Source organism: Dryobates pubescens, chromosome Z (genome assembly GCF_014839835.1).
Source record: "Dryobates pubescens isolate bDryPub1 chromosome Z, bDryPub1.pri, whole genome shotgun sequence".
NCBI lineage: Eukaryota > Metazoa > Chordata > Aves > Piciformes > Picidae > Dryobates > Dryobates pubescens.
In genome coordinates, this window is record NC_071657.1 from 123,074,064 (window position 1) to 123,096,908 (window position 22,845).

Genomic DNA, 22,845 nt, shown 5'->3' on the forward strand with positions numbered 1-22,845 from the left:
GAGACCTTATAGAAGCCTTCCAGTACCTGAAGGAGGTCTACAAGAAAGCCAGGAAGGAACATCTTTCAAGTGATAGCAAGAAAGGGAGTGGATTGAAGCTTGAAGAATGTAGATTTAGACTAGATATTAGAAAGAAATGCTTTATATTGAGGGTGTTGAGACACTGGAACAGGTTGCCCAGGGAGGTCTAGTGGCAAGTATCCCTGCCCATGGCGAGGGAATTGGAATGAGATGATCTTTAAGATACCTTCCAACCCAAACCATTCTACGAATCTGTGTGATTACAGAAGAGGACTTGGCTAAATTAGCCAAGTAACTTGAAGGGAAGAAGAAAGAGTTCAAGAGATCTGGTAGTTCCATAAAGGAATAACATTTAAGGCACAAGAGCAAACTAAGTCAATATTGAAAAAGGTTAAATCACAAATTCTTCAAGAACCTTCAACTTAAGAAGAGTGCAGATCCATAGACATCAGTATGCAAGAGAGAATAACATGACAATGCAGAAACAAATTTAGATGGGAAAAAAAATAAATTGAAATATAACTTAAATATTAACAGGAAGAAAGCATTTTTTACATTCCTTAATAGTAAAAGGAAAATTCAAGAAAGAGTTGATCAGGCTATTTGCCAAACAATCAGAGACAAATACATTTTGCTTAGGCTTTGATATAAAAGATAAGTACAATCTGATAGCTAAAACTTTTGACAAAAAAAAAGATAAAAAATTAAGAGTATAACATAGAAAACATATGAAGAGACACTTTAATAAGTTAGATACTGCTCAATCAGCTCAGTCTAACCAATTTCATACTTAGGATAGGTAAGAATACAATGTTCACCTATGCTGTGAAGCCAGTTGAAGAATGCCAAAATCCAATGTCTTCAATGCCAGACTGAATGAAATTTTTTTCTGAGTTGCCATTTATTGCTACTTAAAACCAAAGAAGCGAAACTCTAAGAGTTAAAAATAATATTTATTGTTGGAATTTATTTTTAACTCAAATCAACCCAGTGACTAAAGTTTTTAGCCCTTATTCCAACAAACAGCTGCATTTCCTCAGTAGGATGAACAGAGAGCTGCAGCACAAAGGACTGAGAAAGAATTAATTGAAATTCTCTCACAGCCATTAGTGATTTTTCAGACTTTCAGAGAATGAATGAAGTTCCAGAACAATGAGAAGGGAAAAATCTAGTGCTTGTCTTAAAAAAAAAAGTTTTAAAAAAGAGGAGGTAAGGAATGACAGACTTGTCCAATTAGTTTCAGTTCCTGGGATATTCTTGGAAAAAACAAGACCAACATGATTTTTTATTTTATTTTTTTTTTAAGAAGTAAATACCTGCCAATATAGTTTTGTCATGAGCAAAATCTGGTAAGCCAATTAAATTTGTCTCTCAATAGAAAAATAGTTTGTGAATGGGAAAGAAGCAGTAGATGACATATAAAAAGAAGTGGATGACTCACAAAAAGAAGCTGAGGAAACAAAGTCTAAATTAAAATACCTTAAGTTGCATAGAAAATGTGTTAAAAATTTTGATATAGAGGCTAGTAATAAAAGAAAGGTGTTGTGAATGAGACTCAACAGGGGGCCATCCTGGTCTGGTGTGTTGAATGTTTTCTTTCACAACCTGGATGTTGAAAAGGTCATTCATATAGAACCTGTTTGAAATTCTCAGATGATGCTAAGTTTGACAGAGAGAAAGACAAGAAACCTTTGGTCATTCCTGCATTTGGTATATCAAATGCAATAGGAAATTACATTTAATTAAAAATGAATATACATAAAAATATATTTTAATAATTTGGAAGAGTTATTATGAACCATGAGTCAGTTCTGAAGCAGCTGAACTCACAATTATACCACACCCAGTCCAAAACACAATAATTTGATTGTATGGAATCAGTACATAAAACAATAGTTCAATCACTGCACTTAAGACATGTTCTGATGTATGTTGTACTTTGTTAACTGTCTTCTCCATCAGATTTTTCTTTACTCTCAATTAACTGATACCGAACAGACATAGCCTGGAAGATCTCAGGTACTTGTGTTCTAACCATCCCACCCTCTGAATGCACTATACTACTAACTGTTGGTGATACTTTGTCATAACTCCTGGGACAGAAGGAGCCAGCAATACCATCAATATTAGAATACTAATGGCATAAATGACAGCGTATTTTAGATTGCTGGGATATTATCAGTGACCTTTCTGCATGTGACCATGTGGAAGACTCCTCACTCATACCACCTACACAGGTGAATACAGCCTGTATGTTGCCTGCCCAGTCACAAAGGCTTCAGGTTACCCTCACACTCGGCTCCGATTCCTGTAGATGCTGCTCTCCTCCTCAAGTGGAAAACTACTTTTTTTGTCTGGGCAGCATGATCAGCGAGGAGCTCCTATCAAGCAGCATGTCAACTCATGCACTTCATGCAGCATAGACATTTTGGCAATGATGCCACCACAGAAGAGGGACATTCTGCTAACATTCTCCCTGCCAAAACACTGTATCCTGGACAAAGGACCTTCACAGAGATAATGTAATGTCTTCCCCATTGAACCATAATTTAGCATCTTCCCCTTGTGACCACTGGACATGGCCCTGATTGCTGTCATGAGTGCTATATAAGAGCAACCTGCAAGAGCAGATACAGCTACCACAGCGGTGCTACATTAACCAAGCAACATTGATGATGTATTAGAGGCCCACGAGAGAAATGTGGGCTTGGACTAACAGACTAGCATCTATTTAGGAATATACCTACAATTACAGAAGCATAGAAACTTCAAAAAATGCTACATAAATATACCTTAATGAAGAATTCTGGCAAAGCATCTCAGAAGACAAGGTTAAAATTGAATTAAATTTATTAAATTTTGAAGAAAAAAAAGAAGCTACTGAGACCTATATATATAGTATTTGTTATTATCACTGAGGTACAATATCAGCAGAAATACAAAATGAAACTAAATGGCTTCCTATTTTCTTGCATATTGAATTAAAGATGCTCTTTACCTTCTAAGATGAAATTGCTTCCTTGCATTTCCACAATCTGATTCTATCCTGATATTCTTTACTAAATCATACAGAACAAGCAGAAGAAGAAAAAAAGCATTTCTCAACACATTGGCTGTCAAGATATTAAGAACTACTGCTTCTGGATTTCACACCAGCTGTTTTCTAGCCACCTTCCATTGTCCTGCCCATCTTTGATGCACATGTAGTGTGGTCAGGTTAATGCTGCTATTGAAACCTAGAATTTTGCACCTCTCAAATGCAGCCCAAACATTGCATCTATAGGAGTTCTAGCATGTATTTTCCTAGGTTCCTTTTAGGGTAAAAAAAAAAAAAAAAAAAAGAAAGAAAGAAAGAAAGAAAAAGTCCTTAAGGCAATATAAGCACTTAATCCAACTCAAATACTAAAGAGGACATAACCTTTTAAATCATCTTAAATATTTACGATGCCATAAGCTCTTAAACTTCCTGGAATACTTAGCCTTCCTTAAAACCTTACAGTACTCAAAGTCCCTAGAGCAACATAAGCACCTAAACTGCTTCAAATCCTTCCAAAGGACACAACCTTTAAACCAATGTTCAGGGTTTATTTTTCAGAAATATTTTTGTTTCTTCAGGCACAATTCTGCCTGGTTTTGTCCACAAATCAGGTAGATATTTAAATACTATTCACATGCTTCCCTTGACACAATACTTTCATCTAATGGAAGACATATCCATGCAAAGGATCTACAGCACCCTGCCACAGTGGGGAAGACAACACCAAATATAAGAAAAGATTCCCTTGGTGCTAAACCTGGCCAGCATAAAACTTCACAGAACGAGAAGTAACAGAAACAAAAGACAGCCACCAAAGCCTTCATATCACCTTTTTCATACCTTTAAGCAACACCTGACAATGAATCAAGCCAAATTCATAATATTTCTCCATCAACTTATGGTAAGAATCAGGAAATTACAAAACTTACATCTTCAACAACAGCAACATATGTGATCTCTAGGTGAGAACCTAGCAGTAAGTATTAAGAATAAAGACAACATACCAACCACATCTAAGAAGCATTCAGCTCATGTACACACACTACTTCAGGACTTTAATTCTTCATGATGATGTCTCCTCCCTATTCATTTTCCAGTCATATTTATCTTCTTAATAACTGTGTTTTGAACTTAAATTGCTCTGTTTCCTTCCTCCAGAAGCCTTTCAGTTAGGGCTGGAGTGGAAAACTCTTTCAGAGTAAAGCGATTTTATGCACAAAAGCTTGAGAAACAAAGGTCCTTCTTCCAGGATTTCCTGGTTTAGGCTTTTTTAGTGTTGTCTGTGTTCCACTATAAAGCATATCTCATTTTTATTCCAATTGTGGGTTTAAATACTAAGTGAAACTTTAGTGCCAGAAGTCTTTTCAAGCAACTGAGAAAAATTACAAATAGTTGTGGGGTTGTTTATTTTGAAATTAACATGACAGGTTGCTTATCATTAGGAAGTAAATAAAGGCAAGCTGTCCATCTTCAGAGCAAACTTAAAAGCTCACATTTGCTAGACTTTTGCAAGAAGTAGTTGCTGAATACATGCATTTGCAATTTTTAGACAGTGTTTCCACATGACTCATAACCCATGTCAGTAAAGCACTATATCCATCAATTCATAAAATGCTTTAAAAAATTACTGTTTCAATATGGTGAAAATCTGAATGTTTGAGAGTGCTTCCACATCTGTATGGCAATGGCTTAAGAGTTTTAAAGAGTGTGTTTATGGTGAGCCTGGTGAGTAATTACAGAATTATGCAAAACACTATAAATACCACTTTGGCAATTTTTTTCATTTTCTTTACTATCTTCCCAATGAAATATTTGATTCTCTCACTCTATAATGGCTGGTGTAATACCACTGAGAGTTAATGGACATTTCATAACTAATATCTTCCTGTCATTCAAGTAGCCTAAATTGTTTTCCCTAAAGTGCTACCAACTAGGTCTTTTTCTCCTTTTCCTTGATTTTCATATATATTTACAAACAATGTATTTCTTTAGATCCCGTGATGCAGAGTTTCACCTATGAGCATAAAAAAGTACAAAATTTTTGGCTGCTTCAGTCAGTATGACTACTTAAAAAGTAATGCAAAAGTGTAGAATTTTAAATTGTTGAACAGCAAGCTACACTGGACACAAATGTTGGCTTTTGAGTAATTCCTAAACTTGGCATTTGGATTTTTATCATTGGCAATTCAGAAGTATCATCTTACTTTTTCACAACATGCTACCAAAGCAACTATCTGTGACTCAGTTTGAAGAGCACACAAAAAGGGTAAGCCATTAACTCAGTGCTACATGTAGTGTCATGGAAACAAAATACTGGCTGATGGCCCAAAAGCAAAGGCTTTGATAACTAAGAGCTCATAAATCATGGTTAAGTGTCCAATGAAGAACTACAGATACCAGCATACAGCAATCTCCTTTACAAACACTAAGGAAAACACCAGAAATGTTCACAAGACTAGAAACCTGGACACAAAGCAGTGAGACTCTGCTTTAAAAAGCAGACTAAATTCTTCATCTCACAAGCACTGAGAAGGTTAGTAAATACTGCAACACACGGCCTGTCCAACAAGCTATATCATCAATACTGCTTGCTATGAGCAATGCCCTACTATATGACATACTAAATCCAGCAATAGTATATATAATACTTGTGTGTGCACACACATGTGTATATATACATACACACACACAAACAATTTCTTACAATACCAAAGGCACTGTAAGAATATGATGAAAAGATACTCAATTTGTAACTTTCAGTATTACCTTCCATTTTTTCCCCAAACTATTGATAAACAAGCAATAACTTTGCAGCTATTTCATTTACCATACAATCATAGTAAAGAGAGTTGAAAAGGGCAACCCTCCACAGATCATCTAGTTCTCCTCTTTAAGACACCATTTTAAAGCTTACCTTAGAAATGTGAATAGAGAAGGCAAGAATAAAACTTAAAGACACTACCCTTTAAATGACAGTTTTAATGGAAATAGAAACTATTCCTGATTCAGTAACATTTTAAACAAATGAAATGAAACCAGCCCATTGGACATATAAGTACATGTGGCTATTTGAAAACACTTTTAATTCCAGAGCAGACCTTTATAGTTACAGACTAAACTAACATCTTAGCAAAAAGTAGAAATACTGCATTACTCACAGATAAGGATGGGGGAGGGCAGAGTTTACAGACTTTGTGACAAGGATCCCCATGATCTTATTTAACTAAGAAAACACATACATTAGGAAACAGCAGAGCCCAACAAGAATGTCCTTATACAGCAGAACAGCTGGAGCCAAGCATTTTACACCCAAATGTTCTGTACTTTAAGACACTTACTTTGTACTACTGCAGACTTTTGGTCAATTTTTGGAGGACTTACTTGTCTTTGTTTAGCTTCAGTATTAGGAAGGTTCAAAGGCAGGTTGGTTTATCTTCATACTTCTAAAGTGCAGTCCTAATTTGAACTAAAATACTAACAGAGATGATACCAAAGCCTATTAATACTAAGATGATAACCATTTTCTCTTGTAAGAACACATTAATTTTGTTTGGTATAGCAGTCTGTAAAGATATCTTTTGCTATGGAAGATTTATATCTTTTATCTTTTCAGACAACTGAGAATTTCCAGCCATGTGCAGGGACTCAAATTCATAAGCCACATCTAGTATAGAAGCAACTCATTTGCAGACAATGAAGAGCTTTGAAATTTAGCTGTAGGGCTTCAAACCAAATTTCTCCAAAGACACAGGAGGTCTCAACTCCAAAATACCCAAAGGCTTCTATTTCATCATGAATTTTAGAGGACTTTACAGTAATGTATGCATGTTATGGGATTTAGAATGATAAACTTCAACATGCATTCACTAAATTATTGCAAAATCAATTAGAATTCCTCTAGAAAAATTTGATCAGACACTGATTTTTGCAGTTGAAAAGGCAGAAGTACACCTTTTACTAACATGCAGCTGGGGATTGCTCACATGCGACTGCGTAGTTTCAGATAGCTCATCTGGAGCCCATCTCCCCCATGTTAAACATTTTCATCAGAAACAAGAACTTAGAGATAACGACCTCTTGGGGGAAGGTTGATGACCTTGATTCTGCTCTCAGCAACTGTCTCAGAAATCATTTATCACATCTTGCAAAAATACAGGTATAAGACGCACCCTGAGAATCAAAATACCATTTAGCTGCTCCCCTGAAGAGCTCTTTCTCCCTGAAAGACCTGACAACAGACCATTTTTTCCCCTGAGCAAAGACACCAGCTAAAACTGTGATTCTTTCTCTGTCAGTGTAAAATTAGGGGAAGGAGGTGGAGAGAAAGGGGATCACATTTTAGTTTTATTCCACTGATGATGCTGCCTGTCACTAAAAGATGAAGGGCTGAAATCCCATCAGTCTGGATTTGCAGATCTGAGGATGAAGAATTAGTATTTTTCTGTTTTTGCAGAAAACTCCTTGATGTATGGCTCCATTATTGAATGTTAACAGCTGCAGTTTAAATTACAAATGAGGTTCTATTAGCATAACCCGCACTTGGTTTCTATTTTAAAATATGATTTTAGCCCAAATTGTGTCAGTTGAGAACCTGCATGTTTTCATTTGTTGCTGCTGACAAAGAAGAGAAGCAATTTTGTATTTCACTACCACTAAATATGAGCCCTAAACCAGCAAAAACATTAAACAATACTTTTAAGATACTATTGATATCTCCTTCAACAAAAGGGAGAAGAGGTAAGTGAATGGTCCTTAGCAATGACATAAAAAAGAAGGCCTTAAACAGGCAGTAGTGCTAATGAGACAAACCCAAAGTGTCTTTTACAGTTGTCTCTCCAAACCCATTTTCTAAATAAGATTATTTAAAAAGCCTGAATCATGGGATAGCTGTTTAATTAGCTTTTTTTTCCATCCTGCATGTTTTCATCAAAAAACACTACACAACAGATGGTTTCTGCTCTTATACTTTACAACTACAGTGTTTGTGCAACTACTGTCTTGCCCTGGAAAAGCTGTTTATGTTTAATGTATTTCATACCGGTGGTTTTAACACATATAAATATTCGGGTTTTCTGACATACACATATGTCAGCATATCAGAACTCATGAAATTGTTACTCTAAATGGCCAGGTTCCATCTGCACTGTGTTTGCACAGTGTTATCTTCAGGAATATCTTCAGTGTTCCAAACTGTATAATATCAAGTGATGACAATATTCATTCCAGGTATCTGCAGTTAATTCTTTTCATATGAAGCAGTCAAAAACAGCATCTTCATCACAGAGCACAGCTGAGCTCTGGGCACAATCCCTACACAGTTCAGGGAAAACACATAACTAAATGGCAGAATCCAAAGAGATCCAGCAGCCCAAACCAGTTGCCACAGCAAGCAGCCAGACAATTTTGAATGATTTTGGATTGGGATGCTTATGCTGGATTTAGTTTGCCTGTAACAAGCCAATCCATTTTCCTGTTCCTTAACATCTCTGTGTCCAAAATATTGATCAGGATATATACATGTCCAAAGCTTCCCAATTTACCTACGTACAGCAAAGGCAAGGTAACCAACACACAGCAAACCTGATACGGCGTTTCTGCATTCAGCCCACCTAATGATTTCAGTAGTCTTAGCAGTACTCCACAGGGCATTAGGGTGACACTGAATTCATTAATGTTTTCTACAAAGTGCTTTGAAATCCTCAGATGAAATCCAGTGTATTGTTACTATTACTACATATGTCATGACTTATGCCCCAAAGGATCTCACCATGCTTTGTTAGCTGTATACAAGAATCCCTTCATTACCATTCAAATGCTTCTACCTCTGAAGCATAACACTGCAGCTGTTTACTAACAGACAGTAATCCTATAAAAACATTTACTGATCTTATATGAAGAATATTGTGTTCCATTACAAATGCATGTTTCATATCATTTCCAATTCCTGAACAGCTCAATGCCAGTGAACTGCAGCTTCATGCAGGACACCAGAATCTGTAAAACTGCCATTTCAGTGGAAGGTAATCTGCTTAGGTGGCATCCTTATTCAGTCTATCGCTCACCTTTCACTCCCTCATAGCAAAGGAAGGATACCTCAAATCAAACTTATAGGACTCACAAAATAGTAAACAAAGAAAACCAACAGCCAGAATGTGCATAACATCCAATTAATTGATGCTCTCAATAAAGTAATTCAGGAATTTGATGATCCAAAACCCACTGGAGATGAGAGCTTATACAATATGAGGAAATAAAAACATGCTGGCAAAAGGTTTTCCTACCTCTCTTACTGCTTTGTGACTTGAGACAAGATGCATAGTGTAGAGGTAGTTTTAGCAAAACTATCAATACATATTTGTGTTTTCTAAGAATGCCTGCAACAATCAAAAAAACATCTTTCCCTTTCTGCCTAATTGAAATTACAGGTTGCTTTTAAATTCTGAGTCAGATCAACAGCACGATGGGAACTTGATTCACTACCTACATGGAATGCGATTGATTCCGTGTGGAATTTCCCATTATTAAAAGCACTCCCTAGACACAGCCCTAAAACTGAGGAAGGTGGTATGTTATCAACCAATGTTAGGCAATGTATCTGCCATTACTCAAATACAGATAGCAGTTTAAATTACTGAAAAAAAACAACAAACCACCACACTTCAATACAAGTGGAAAATAATATTTAATCATAATTTTGTTTTATAGAACACATCATCAATATTGGTTGACAGTAGAGCAAACTTTTTCAAATTGGAAAACTCACCTAGTTAATTTGCTTTTAAAAATTAGCTAAAAGCACATTTTCATCTCTTCTGTTAGCACCGGGTTTTTTCACTCAGTCTTTGAATACAAGCTATACTAAAGCAAAAATGCTATAATCTCATGACACATGCCTTTTACTGTCTTACTAGAAATTAAGTAACAATGTAATCAAAACATCTGCATTTCACAACCTAGAGACAAAATATAGAAAGAAAAAAGCCAACATCTATCGCTACCTCATAGTTAATAGTAAAATGGCATTTGACAGAATGTTTTAATGGTTGCACACAATGGCTAAGCAATATGGAATATGTCCTTTTAATAGGATTCATTTGAATCACCATAACCACAAAGAAATAATTTTCAAAACAATTTTGTTTACAAACATGAAAACAGGAAGTATTTTTCAATGTCAGTGGTAATATCTCTGTGTCTTAAGTTTCATATTATGTCATATGAGATGGAATTTATCTGCCTTAACATTAATAGAAAATTTAGATGTCTATATTTGTGCTGATCACCTTAGGCTTCTTTTATTGTCAGTGATAAGAAACAGGCACCTTCAAAGGATGAATCACCACACCTTAAAACAGACATAAAAAGATGCTATGGGAATCTGGGAATCCTCCTGTGGAAGCCTCCCTCTCTCATCACTGACTGAAGAAGTCTACAGTGACCAGCTCAGATTTACAGCATCTTGGATTATTTTTTGATTTGATGGATAACATTCTTGACACCAGTCTCAAAGAGTACTTGGGAAAACTAAGTGTATGATGCAGAAAAACAGAATTCTCAACAAGTATAAACTTCAAAATATACTGTCCCAGAAAAATAAGTTTAAAAAACAAACAAACAAACAAACAAAAACCACAACAAAAACCCCAAGATCCTTCTGTGAAAATAACATAGGATCTGTACATGTGAAATGTTGCACCAAGTTTGATCTCCAAGGCAGGACAGACTCAATAATTTCTAGGGGCTTAAGAATATAGAGAGAATATATCCAGAATATGCTGACAAAGTAATACGCCGCTTCTGATTATGAGTAAGCAGCTATTTTCAAAAGCTTATAATTCAGTGCAATAAGAACAGACGTTCAGAGGCATGGCAAAAAGCACATCTTATAAACCAATCAAGATTTGTTTCCAAATTTCAAGTTTTTGCTCAAAAGCAAGCGAGTTCCTAGAGTCTTTTTTTAGAACATTTTGTTTTCCATTTTCATAAATGATACACCCATCTCATGGAAGCTTTTGCAAAAACATTCAACCTATAGCACAACTGTGGACAGAAAATATCTGCCAAACTAAGAAAGTTGAAATTCAAGAAAACTGACATTTGGAGAGTTCCTTTTTTTGTAAGTATTTCAAAACACAAGAAAGCCCCTGGATCACACATTCATAGAAGATGGAGGGCTAAATTGTGAAGTCTCATTCTACATTTGCCCAGTTTTTAAATGTTTACATTGGCATCCACTTGAATTGTGGACTGTCCTAGAATGGCCATTTGCAAATATCTGACAACAGAGCCTCCAAGAATTTGTCCCTAGTTTTGCCTTCTTTCTTTTTTTTTTTTCCTCAAACACAAAATGATACTAAAAAATGTATCTTTATTTCCATGTATCAAATGAAAAAGATACTAATTTTAAACATCTAAAATCTCTATCATGTGACTATCCACATCATGTGAATTATGGAGGTAATTCATAGCTAAAAAATATTTTCACAGACTTCAATGTGATTTTCATAGTTATATTCACAAGTATTTAAATATAACTTAACACATTTCAGAAAGCCTGCAACTTCTGCCATCTCTCATCTTTAGCCAAAACTTAAGTAAAACCCTAAACTGAATAGCTAAGTACATGAAAATAGGAAAAACTAAATAAAATTTTAAAATCACAAAATAAGATGGCAGATGCTTACCTATAAATATTCCCAAAATCAGAGAACAGTTGAGGTTGGAATGGACCTCAGAAAATCAAGTCGAAAGCCCTGCTCAAGCAGGGTCAGATGCAGCAGGCTGCTTCTCACTGTATCCTATTGGGTTTTTGAGTAGCTCCATGGGTGGAAACTTTACAGCCTCACTGGACAGTCTGCTTCAGTGTTCGATCATCCACAAGTTTCTTAATTTGTTTAAATGGAATTTTCCATATTCAATTTGTACCTGCAGTCTATCATCCTGTCATTGGGCACCAATGAGAAAAGACTGGATCTGTCTTCTTAACACTCTTCCATTAGGTATTTAATGTGAGAATTTTATGTGATTCAGTATTCAACCGTTCAGGAGAGGCAAGGATCTTGTGCTTAAATTAGCCCAACTGCTAATCATATGGTATCACCCAGCCCATGCATCATGCTTGGTGCCATACAAAATATGCCTAGCATTTTTAAGATTCTGAAATTATGTATGTATGTATGTATGTGGGAATTATACAGTATCATGTCTACACTAAAATTCAGACACCATCTTATTGCTAGCCAGTTATGACCATTTCCTGCTTTTGGAGATCTGAATTTTAAGTTACAAAGAATATAAAAGACCCTGAAAAACCACAGCGTGAAGTGCACAACAAAACAGTGATTTCCCATTAGATAATAAGTAAGGGTGCCTCACTCAAGTTTTTCCAGCCTTAGAAATGGCAGAGCACTAAAAATATCTTCAAGGTCCGAGATTACCGTTCACCATGCAATTTAAGCTGCAGAAACTAGCACAGCTGCCAAAAGAAGCTATTATGTACTCCCCCATGCTTTTGGCTGCTAATTCCCATCCCCATCACCTTTTGTACCAGTCACAGCCCTTGGACAGCCATGTGAGAGAAGGTTGGGATAAACCCAGTTGAAAATAAAACCATACAAATAACCAGTTATTTTCAGCCAGATCCATTCTCCAAATTTATGAGCAGCTACAAATGCTGAGGGAAAACAACAATAAAAGGAAGATAAAAGAAACTGGCAGTGCTTCTTATGCAGACATGCCAACTTGAAGTGTTCACTGAACACTTAGGCTAAAGCTAAGTGGTCAGTGGAGAGAAGCAAGCTACTCAAAGAATGATACTGAATTCCTTAGGCACTAATTTTAGGATGAGTTGGACGGGCCTCTGGAGATATCTCCTGCTTCTCTCCTGAGGGTAAGCAGAATCTGTGATGATTAATTGAGATTTAGATGCTTAATTTCTAAGTCAGATCTAGATGAGTAGAAAATGGTGGAAAAACAGGTTTGTGACTCTTACATCACTTAACTTCCAAGAGCAATTGCCATTTGGAAAAAAAAAAATTGTAGTATAGCTTACCACCACACAAACATAGGAAGAGTATGTAGTTTCTGTATGCTCCACAAATTTCTTTCTAAATCACATTTTACAGCAATAAGCAATACATTTCAATGACATGGTACTGTATTCCTCCCACAGAGCATATAAATCCACAGTAGAAACAGCCACAGCCATAGTTCAGTTATAAATCACTTACATTTCTTCAGAGTCACTTAGTCACCTTGCTGTGCTGTTGGAAGGGATGGTCTGCCTTTTTGCTCAAACTGGTCTTCCTTCCAGAAGTGTGTGTCACCAATATGGCAGATAAGGACAAATGGTCCTTAACTTTCACTTGAAACTATCTAAGGGTAAGAAGAGAAAGGAATATAGTAAGAGCAAGCATCCATTACTGTGTTTGTAGCAAGGTACTACAACCACCACTTCTAAACACACCTGAAGGCCATTATTACACACATATAACGGATAGCTTCAAAGAAATTCCACACATTGTGCCCATTTCTTACTTTGTAAAGTAGTCACTACTCCTTAAGTTGTCACCCATTCCACTCCTGAGACTCATAATAACAGGACTATGTACTTTATAAAGCATAACTGCATAAATTGTATGATGATTTTCTATTATTTATTTTGCATCATCAAGAAATTGTGAATATTTTGGCAGGGCTCAAGCAGGCAATCACAATTTGCTGAACACAGGTATACTGGAAATTGATTAGATTTTCCATTACTGACAAACATTCAAATTTTGATCTTCTGTTCAACAAACAGCTCTCTATTCCACCACATCTTGCAGCTCAGAAAGTGAGACTTGGGGTTTATGGATGGCTCCATGAAAACATAAAACTCACCACTTCACCAAGGTCAAAATCATAAACTAAATGTTAAAAACTAGGAAAAGAATAAAGAACAACGCTAACACGTAATTTGCCAGTGCATTAATCATCATCTTGAAAAGTATGCTCCAATTTGGTGTCCAGCACAGAACACAACTAACTGCAAAGGTTCAGAGAAGAAAATAGACATGATCAGGGGCCTAGAATGGTTTCCATATGAGGAACAATTCAGTAGACTCTAACTATCCAGACAGGAAAAGAGTGAGGGCATGACGGAAGACTACAAAAGCCTGAAAAAGATGGGGAGGCTGCACAGATACCATCTGATCTCTATCCCTTGAACTTAGGAGCTGCCTAACAAAGCTCTTGTTTCTTCTGCACAAAATGAGTGACAGAACTATAGTCATCTTCCCAAGGATGTTGTTGATGCGAGGAGTTTTCATGAGTCAAGAGGCAGAGGGAGATACTCTTGAAATACACCCTTTCCAAGAGACAGATGGCGGCATAAGTGAACCATTCGTCTGAACCAGGATGATCAGTCCTATCTCCTTGTATACTGATTTATGCTAGCACTAATTCATATTCTTAGATCCATTTTACACTGTTATATTCACTACAGAAAAAATTATGTGCACAGGGAGTCGAGTCTTACTTGCACCTGAGCACAGGCTAGGTACTTTTGAATTGCAAGGTGAAGTCCCATGGTTCTCTGTACTTTGCTACACACTGAATAAATCTGATTGACTTCTACAAAATAGCATCACAACAGAAAGGAGAAAAAAAAAAAAAGATTAAAAACGAGGTAGCAAAGTTTTACTGCAAAGCAGCAGTAGCCTTCGTCTCCCCAGTCCACAGTCCCAAAGCTGTCAGAGCAGACAGCTACAAAGCAAGGTTCTGCTTCTTAAATTGTTTGACAGTCTCCTGTGTTTGAGTCTGTAACTTCATCCATATGTTCTCACTCAGTTCAACACTTACATAAATGCAGGTCAGCATCTCCATGTCCCAGGTTTCATCTCAAAGCAAACCTTAAAAATCACATATTCTGTATTCCAATATTTTCCCTTTTGCTTTAATCTCTAGGATACAGCAGTGTTTCTGATTTATTTTGGGTAAGTGCAGATCAATTAAAATTCCTTCAGGGAAGCCTTCTGAACCAGCAGAAAGTGAATGACTGTCATCAGGAACAAACACTTTTTGCTGTCATGGGTTGGCATGTCACTTTTGAGCAAAAACTAAGTTAATTAATTCTATCTATACCTACCAGGTGTACCAAAGGAATATAAGCAGTCCTTTCTGCTGTCGTGCTAGATACAAATCACTCTGTCTGTGAACTGAGTATCCCTGTATGAAGACTTATGCATGGGCACATTATACAAATCAGCAGCCTGTATTAGACAAAAATAACTTGGTTCAGACATCAGTATACAACCAAACTTACTTCTGCAAAATGCATGAATACCCTAGCATTTCGCTCCAAAATCAGAAAGTTTCCACTACATCTACACACAGACCAATTTATTAACATTCTTTTTAGACCCTACAGTGAGGAATTTGTACTGATACTTTTTCTGGTCAGCTTGATATATTGGATCAAAGTATGTTTACTCTTCTGTCTAGTTCCCCTCATCACTTCTATACTCTGGCAAAAGAAGTAGCTGCTATGGTGTTCGCTGCTCTGTTTGCTTCTGCAGCTCAAATGGCTACACTGAGGATGAAAGAAAATTCACTGTACAGCATGCTAATGATCAAAGACATGTACTGCTGGCCCATAGCAACATTTTAGGCTACCTCTCTCTTCTACCATTTGCCCAATTTCTCTGTTTAGAATGTAAAATCTTGAGGGTAGGAAAATAACCCATCCAGCTCAAAAGGAATACAAGCTCCATTTGATATCTTGCATGTCACCATGATATTAACTATAAATAAGAGCAAGCTATAGCAAACAAGAACCAAATGTCTTAGAATTGATATATGAGCAAAGGTAAGCATCTCACAAAATTTAGAGAACTGCACTCCAGGTATTTGAGAGCAGGTAAAATATTATTACAGCATAAACCCATTAAAAACAATTTGGTAGTAGTATTAACAACAATTAAGAATTATCATTGTTGCCACTTTTATACTGAGAAAGAACAACATGCCAGCAGTTATTAGAAGATGGCTATCTAGTGGTTGCCTAAGAAGAGCCACAGTTCTCACTCCTCCCATACATGGCTTTCAGTTACAATTAAGTTTACAAAATCTTCCCATGAATATGAACCTGGCTCTCACACAAGTGCACATAAAGGGGAGAAAATTGATATGTAATTACCTCTGTTGCGAGTGCTGAGAATCAAGTTCCCAAAAATATTGTGTAAACTACGAATGCTTTCTTTTCAACCACTTGTAATATAATCTCATCTGAAGGTTAAACAAGCATTCATGCCTGCTTTAAAAATTTATTCCATATATTCCCTAATTCAATTATGCTCTGGTGGAAATCCACTTATATCAAAGATGTATGAAGAAATTTTTACATGAAGAGTTTCCTAGTTTACGTTTTTCATTTCCAAAATAGCATGGTGATACTAACAACCAGCAAGATTAAACACACAAACAGAGTACACACATATTAATTTGAGGTATTAAAAGATATGTTTGTGCGCAAGCTCACGCCATTTCCTAAGCTACTGAAGGCACAAAGTAAAAACTGTACACAGTAATGTGAGATCTTATTAGTGTTACTGCTATGGGACATTTTCAGCAAATCATAAAGCCACAGCTGCATTACAAAGCCATCCCAAATGAGCATTGGTTAAATACTTTATCTCATGATGGCTGTGTTTAGAGTACATTACAGAAAAACGTGTTAGAGGAAAAAGTATTTGAGGATTATACAAGCAAGTTTCTCTATTGTTTTAGGATTATGCATTTTATTTACAAAAAATCCAGCAGCTTGAGTCCTTGACTAAATAGGCTATAACATTCCAGTTTTGTACATAAGCATCCCATTAAATTTACTTTCAATACCTATAGCAAAAGAGTAGTGTAGGATTTGGCCTGAAATCATACCACATAAACAATCAAGGACTGGGTTGGAGTTTAAGACTTAATAATATTTACTCTCTTATGCAAATGTAGTATTACAATCATGTGTCTTTGGCATCATGTTTACCTAAAAGCCTTTACCCAAAAATCTTATCTCACAAAAACATAAACTCAGAAAAAGAATCAGTGCTTTGCTAGTAAATGCTGAAACCTCTGTTAAAAAAAAAAATGCATTAAGATACAGTTACAAAAGACACAAATATAGATCTGTGCAAAAGTCCCTTCTAGCTGGCATCTGGTATCACTGTCCTAATCTCGAAACAATGAGTAAACAAGAGATCAATCCTGATGTAAATAATTAGAAAAGTAAAGGTGTTATACTGCAAACTGGATGAAGCTGTTTGGTTTGTCTGTAATTTAAGAAAGTTTATTATGTTACGATAAAACCCCCAATATTTAGAAAACATCAGTTAGCACTACTTCCCTTCTATCATGCAATAAAAAAAGACAAAAATATCTATCTACACGCAAAATGGTCTTTCAACTACTAGAGCCACTAAAGCCATCATGACATTAGGACAATCAATAACCTTCCCTACACCTTCAGAAAACCCCCCTGCAGAATCTGAAAACACCTTCCAGAACTTGTAGTATTTTAAAATCTAGACCTCTCATCATTTGTACACCAAACTTCAATTAATTTCTCTAAGAGTTAGTCTTGCAGATTTATTTAGTATATATATAAAATACATTGACCAGAAATACAACCTTAAACTGAGTTCTAAGAGGATAGACTGGCATGAAAACAAAGTTAAGACCTGTGTCTGAATAGTTTCTTGCACAGCTAAATATCTACCATCCCAAAGTAAATGCTACATATGAGGTAGACGATAGAAGACTCAGGCTAACCAGCTCTATCAGGCAATCTGTCAACAAAGATATAATGTTGGATTTGAAACAATCAGATGGAACAGTTGGTAAACTGTTGTTAAACCAACATCCAAGCTTAGTGAGGTTCAACACATAGTGATAAACTTGCACAGTACTTCTTGTGGCAAATATGTCTGTGAATATTTTTCTCGATCAATCCCCAGTGGGAAGAACACCACCTCTTTTCTCCAGTATTCCTTCCAGCTCTATCTGCCCTTGTCTTTCCAGTCTTAGGCTGCCATTCAACACAGGGAGACACAGAGGGAACTGAAGAGATGAATGCTGAGCAGTTCAGTGTGATTCCAGACATGCAGCATCACATATTATTCAGTCAGCCAGGGCTCTGCAATCAACATCAGCACTGACCATAGCAGGAATTCAAGTTCTATTTTTCAATCCACCTCATTTCTAGATGGTTTTGATCCCCATTACCTGAGAGAACATCATGCATTAGCACACAGTACTGTTAGAGTTCTGCAGCAGCCCTAGACTGGGGAGTGTGATAAAGGTTTCTGTAGAGGGGATATTCCATAAAACTCAATTCAGCATTTCTTTTCTCTGTTTCTCCTTTTTATCTTTATTTTGTCTCCTATTCTCCCTTCTACTTGAAAATGCTTCCCTTTCTGCAGCCCTGTGAGGAACACAGCACATAGATGGAGCCAGCAGGGACAGAACAAGAGGCGAGCATTCAGTGACAGCCAGGATGGCTCCTTGTCACCTTAGGCAATGCCAGGACAGAGGAAGGGCTTAGACAGGATGGAGCAAGGGTAAGTGATTCTGAAGCCAAAGGTACAAGGGCATGAGGTCTGAAAAACAGATAATACTCTGGAGACTGTGGTAGGTCAGACAGTAGGAGCATATGTTTTATCTGAGGGGATGATTTAAACAGTCATATAAAAGAAGAAAAATCTAAACACATAAATCTAAAAACATAAACATCACTGTGTCTGAGGTGACTTGTTCTTGTGGATCTACCTGTTTGCTCCTGGGTGCTGTAAGCAGGATGATATCCTTTGGACATCCTCAACTCCAAAATTTTCCTTCTGAACTTTGGCAGATTGGGATGTAATTAAGCTTTCATATACACTGTAGAGTGCTCGAGAAGAGTTTGATTTGTTGTCACCACACTGGTATATATTATTTTATAAAGCACTGCAAGTCACCATTTGAATAATTGCTATTTGTATTGTTTACTTCATTTCACACATGCAGAGCACACAGTGGTCTGCAGGCTAAAGGCAAAATTTCCAGAGAGGATGCAGCCACACAATGATTTAAAAAACTGGGGCTGAAGCAGCCTCAACTTCTTTCACCTTTGTCCACAGCTTCAGCTGCAAACTCCCATTCCTTCCTTTTGCTAGCTTGAACGTGATGCAGTTTCAAGGTGAGACAAACCAGGGAGTTCAATTACTTGAAAAGAGTCCTGCAAAACACGTGACCAACTTTTGACCAAAATGGGGACAACCCTGCCAGGGCAAGAGAGGAATGGGGGCATATGGGCTGGGTAAAGGCTGGACCACACTATTGTGATGTGACTTGGTTTGCACTGCTGAGGAAGCTTACCCTGTGCAGGGATGTAGACTGCTGCAGCACCAGCCCTCCCTTCCCAGCACTGGCCACTGAGCTGTGCCAAGGCAACTGTGCATGGAGCTACATGGTCAACTGTGCTGCTGGACAATCTGTCTAGATTAAGAGCATGGTTTCAAATAAAAGCTGGTTTCAACCCTATGCAGTCCACTTTGCAAAATCACTGTGTGATCATCTTCAGAGATACAGGAATGAGGAGAAGGAACCAAAAGATGCTTAAGCCAGTACCACTACTAAAGAAATATTTACCACCCCATGATGTGATTAGCTTGCAGACTCCAGCAGCCAAAGGCTATCTGATATCACTGCAGCCTACCAAGTGCTATCATCATCAGCTGCCTTCCCCTCCACTCCTCTCTAGCCTAAGATGTACTACAAAGAAGTGTAAAGACCCACACTAGAAATGAGACAGAAATGCAGTCCTTGGTGCACAGGTGTAGGCTCAACAAGGACAGGCTGCAGAAGGGCAGCAAGAACTATAGCATTAAAGGGCAGCAGCTGCTGGTTTTGATTTACATGTATTAAGAGAACTGAGCCCCATTATTAGAGTGCAAGTATGGCATGCTTTGCTGTATTACTGTTATATCTGTACATAGTTATGCACACACTTGTGACTGATTCTCTAAACAGCCCATTGTTAGTATTTGTATTATAAAGTGAAAACCCAAGTTAAAAGGTGGAGTTTGGCTTTAAGATTAAATAATTTTTTTTAATTCTGAAAGAGGACCCCAAATTCCATTTTTTATCACCTTTCATTTTAATCATACTTGATTTGTCCAACATATTTATCACATTTTTTCTATACAACATGGTTGTACTTTAGCAAGTACAAAGTACATAACTTTACATACACATTGTCCACATCATTTAGAATGCACATAAAACTAGCTGTGGTCCAGCATTCTACTAAGCTATTGTCCACCTCTTCATAGTCTTAACAGATACAGGAGGGTAATCATTAAATTAAAACTTAATTTGAGCTATCAGTTTCTAAAAAGAGTAATAAAGTATGTAACAACTGCATTCACAGTTCAAGAAATTGTGTTTTAATAATTTCAGGTTTGCTTATGTATTCAATTTCCCCACAATAAAAAAAAAACAACCACACATATTAAAAACACTTAGAGAAAACAAGAGAAAATACCTTATCTTCATTTCTTTTGCAATTCCAGTTGGAGACAGTATTTCCTAAACATAGCCTATTCACTGCTGGATATGTAATTACCTCCAGTTCATAGTCTAGACATTAATGCTTTCGTAGTATTTAAGACTCCTTGTAACATGCTTGCTGCTTTAAGTAAGCAAGGCTAAATCTTGACCAGATAAATTAGCAAAGAATGCAATAAAAGCTGCAATAAAAGAACTTTATCCTCCAAACCTTCAAGTTGCTGCTAAATGAGATTTCTTTGAAATGCAGATCAGTTGAACTAGATTAGTGAATTTTAGCTCCTGTCAACATCATAACAAAATACAAATACAATTGTTCACTGGCCTTATCTCCATGCTTCCATCTGCTGCCTTGTTATTTACTTTCCTTGATTTACTATGCAGATCTAAATAAGACACATCAAGGAGGGCTTACAACACAATGGCTTCTTAAGCTTTACATCAAGGTATTTGAAACTGAAGCCCTGAAAGGGCTGCCATCAAAGACATATCTCTAATGAACTTCCATATCAGAGGAGGTTTGGTATTTAATACTGCTGTGAAAAGAAAGAGCTACAAATCAGAATGGCCTATGAAGAAAAATGTCTGCAAATCTTGATGAGATTAGCACCTACCAGAATTAATATCCCAATAAAAATGATATCTGGTTCCTTGAAGAGTTAAACTTACAACCTTTGCAAAAATAATGTCTGGTGTCAGAATTAGAAAACTCAGCTGACAAGGTCGAAAGGGCAGGGTGATAGTATTTTTTGCCCACAAAATGTTTAAAAAGGCATTTTTGCTGGTGGCTTGATTAAAATTCTGTTAACAAACTAGCCTTGAAATCAAATAATTAACACAGTCGAAAGCACTACTATGTACTTTCCACAAGAGCGGAATTTTACAGTATCTTTTAAAAAATTGGCAACAACTTCATGGCAAAACAACATAATCTAAAACGACAGCACACAACATTTTTTCATCAATTTCACTATTTCCCTTTCTCCCCCACAGCAATCTATGGCAGTACAGGATAAAATTTTCTGTCAGCTTGCTTAAAAAAACTAATCTTTAAGTGCCATTTCTGTTACGTGCCACAGCCCTACTTGCAAAGCGCAATAAATGAAGTAGATTCCTCCTCATGATTTAAACTTCCTATATATCTGATAGATTAAACAAATATAAACAGCTTAAAAGTTTCCACAACCCATGCATAACCTTGTGCAACAAATCATCAGCTCTCACAGCATGTTGCCATTTGATAGGATTTTTTTTTGCTAGGCACTAAAGTACATAAACAAATGATACTTTTCTTTCTTAAGAAAGCATTTCAATCATTTATGTTCTTCTATAGCAAGGGAAGATCCCACAAGCATGTTCCGTACCGTGGATCAATCAGCTCCAAACCGAAGTAGACATGTTGTATGCTCCAGTGCCCGGAAATCATGCTGCAGGCTTACCAGATGATGAAAACGGAGGTATGCAGTGTAGGGGAGCCCCACATGGCACCCGTTAGCTTCTGGGCATGTCAAACTTCAGAACTACCCTACAGTCAGTGACAGCAAACACCTTCCATTTTCTTCTTGCCCTCAAACATATACTTGTCTTTCTACCCTCCTTCCAAATTACAGGCAGTCTTCCAGAAACAAAGCCCCCAAACAGAAGCAGCATCCCATGGCTATACTGCAGAAACCACAGTTGTCTTTTTGCTAGATTTCATTTCGTACAGGCTATGTTCCAGGCTTACTTATGGCCACAAGAGACCACTACCTTTCCTTGTTTAATGAAATGACAAAACAGCAGATTTGCATATGTAGAAGCAGGTGCTGTAACAGGTTTGACTACTCTTGACCTAAAGCATGTAAAAAAGATTTATCAGCAACAGCTGTCCCTAAGGTATTGGGGCTCTCACGGACAGTCAAAACTTTACCATCTGCACCACCGTGTGTTAAAAATGACAATCTGAATTAAAAGCTGGTCAAAAAATCTCATATAACTAATGCCTTCCATATCCCCATCCATATGCTGAATTCCCAAGATATATAACACTTGGATTACCTATTACAAATACCAGTCTTTAAATCTAAATAAAGTAAGACAATCTAGGAAGATGCAAAAACAAGTCTGTAGAGTCACTACTTATTCTCAAAACAAGCATTTAAATAATACTTCGAAATATTTCAACAATTTCACGTTATAAACATCTGTTCTTTTAAAAGAGCAGTGTATCT

The 22,845-nt window shown here is 36.8% G+C and overlaps 1 protein-coding gene across 4 annotated transcripts in view; it reads right to left on the reverse strand.

Annotated features, from left to right (window-relative positions):
* The window catches only part of FOXP2 (forkhead box P2), a 421,646-nt gene that overhangs the window by 345,177 nt on the left and 53,624 nt on the right, over positions 1 to 22,845 (reverse strand). For all 4 annotated transcript variants that reach the window (XM_054178909.1, XM_054178908.1, XM_054178907.1 and 1 more), the window contains exon 2: positions 13,288 to 13,432. The gene's annotated coding sequence lies outside the window, so the exon portion shown is untranslated. The remainder of the gene's footprint in view (positions 1 to 13,287; positions 13,433 to 22,845) is intronic.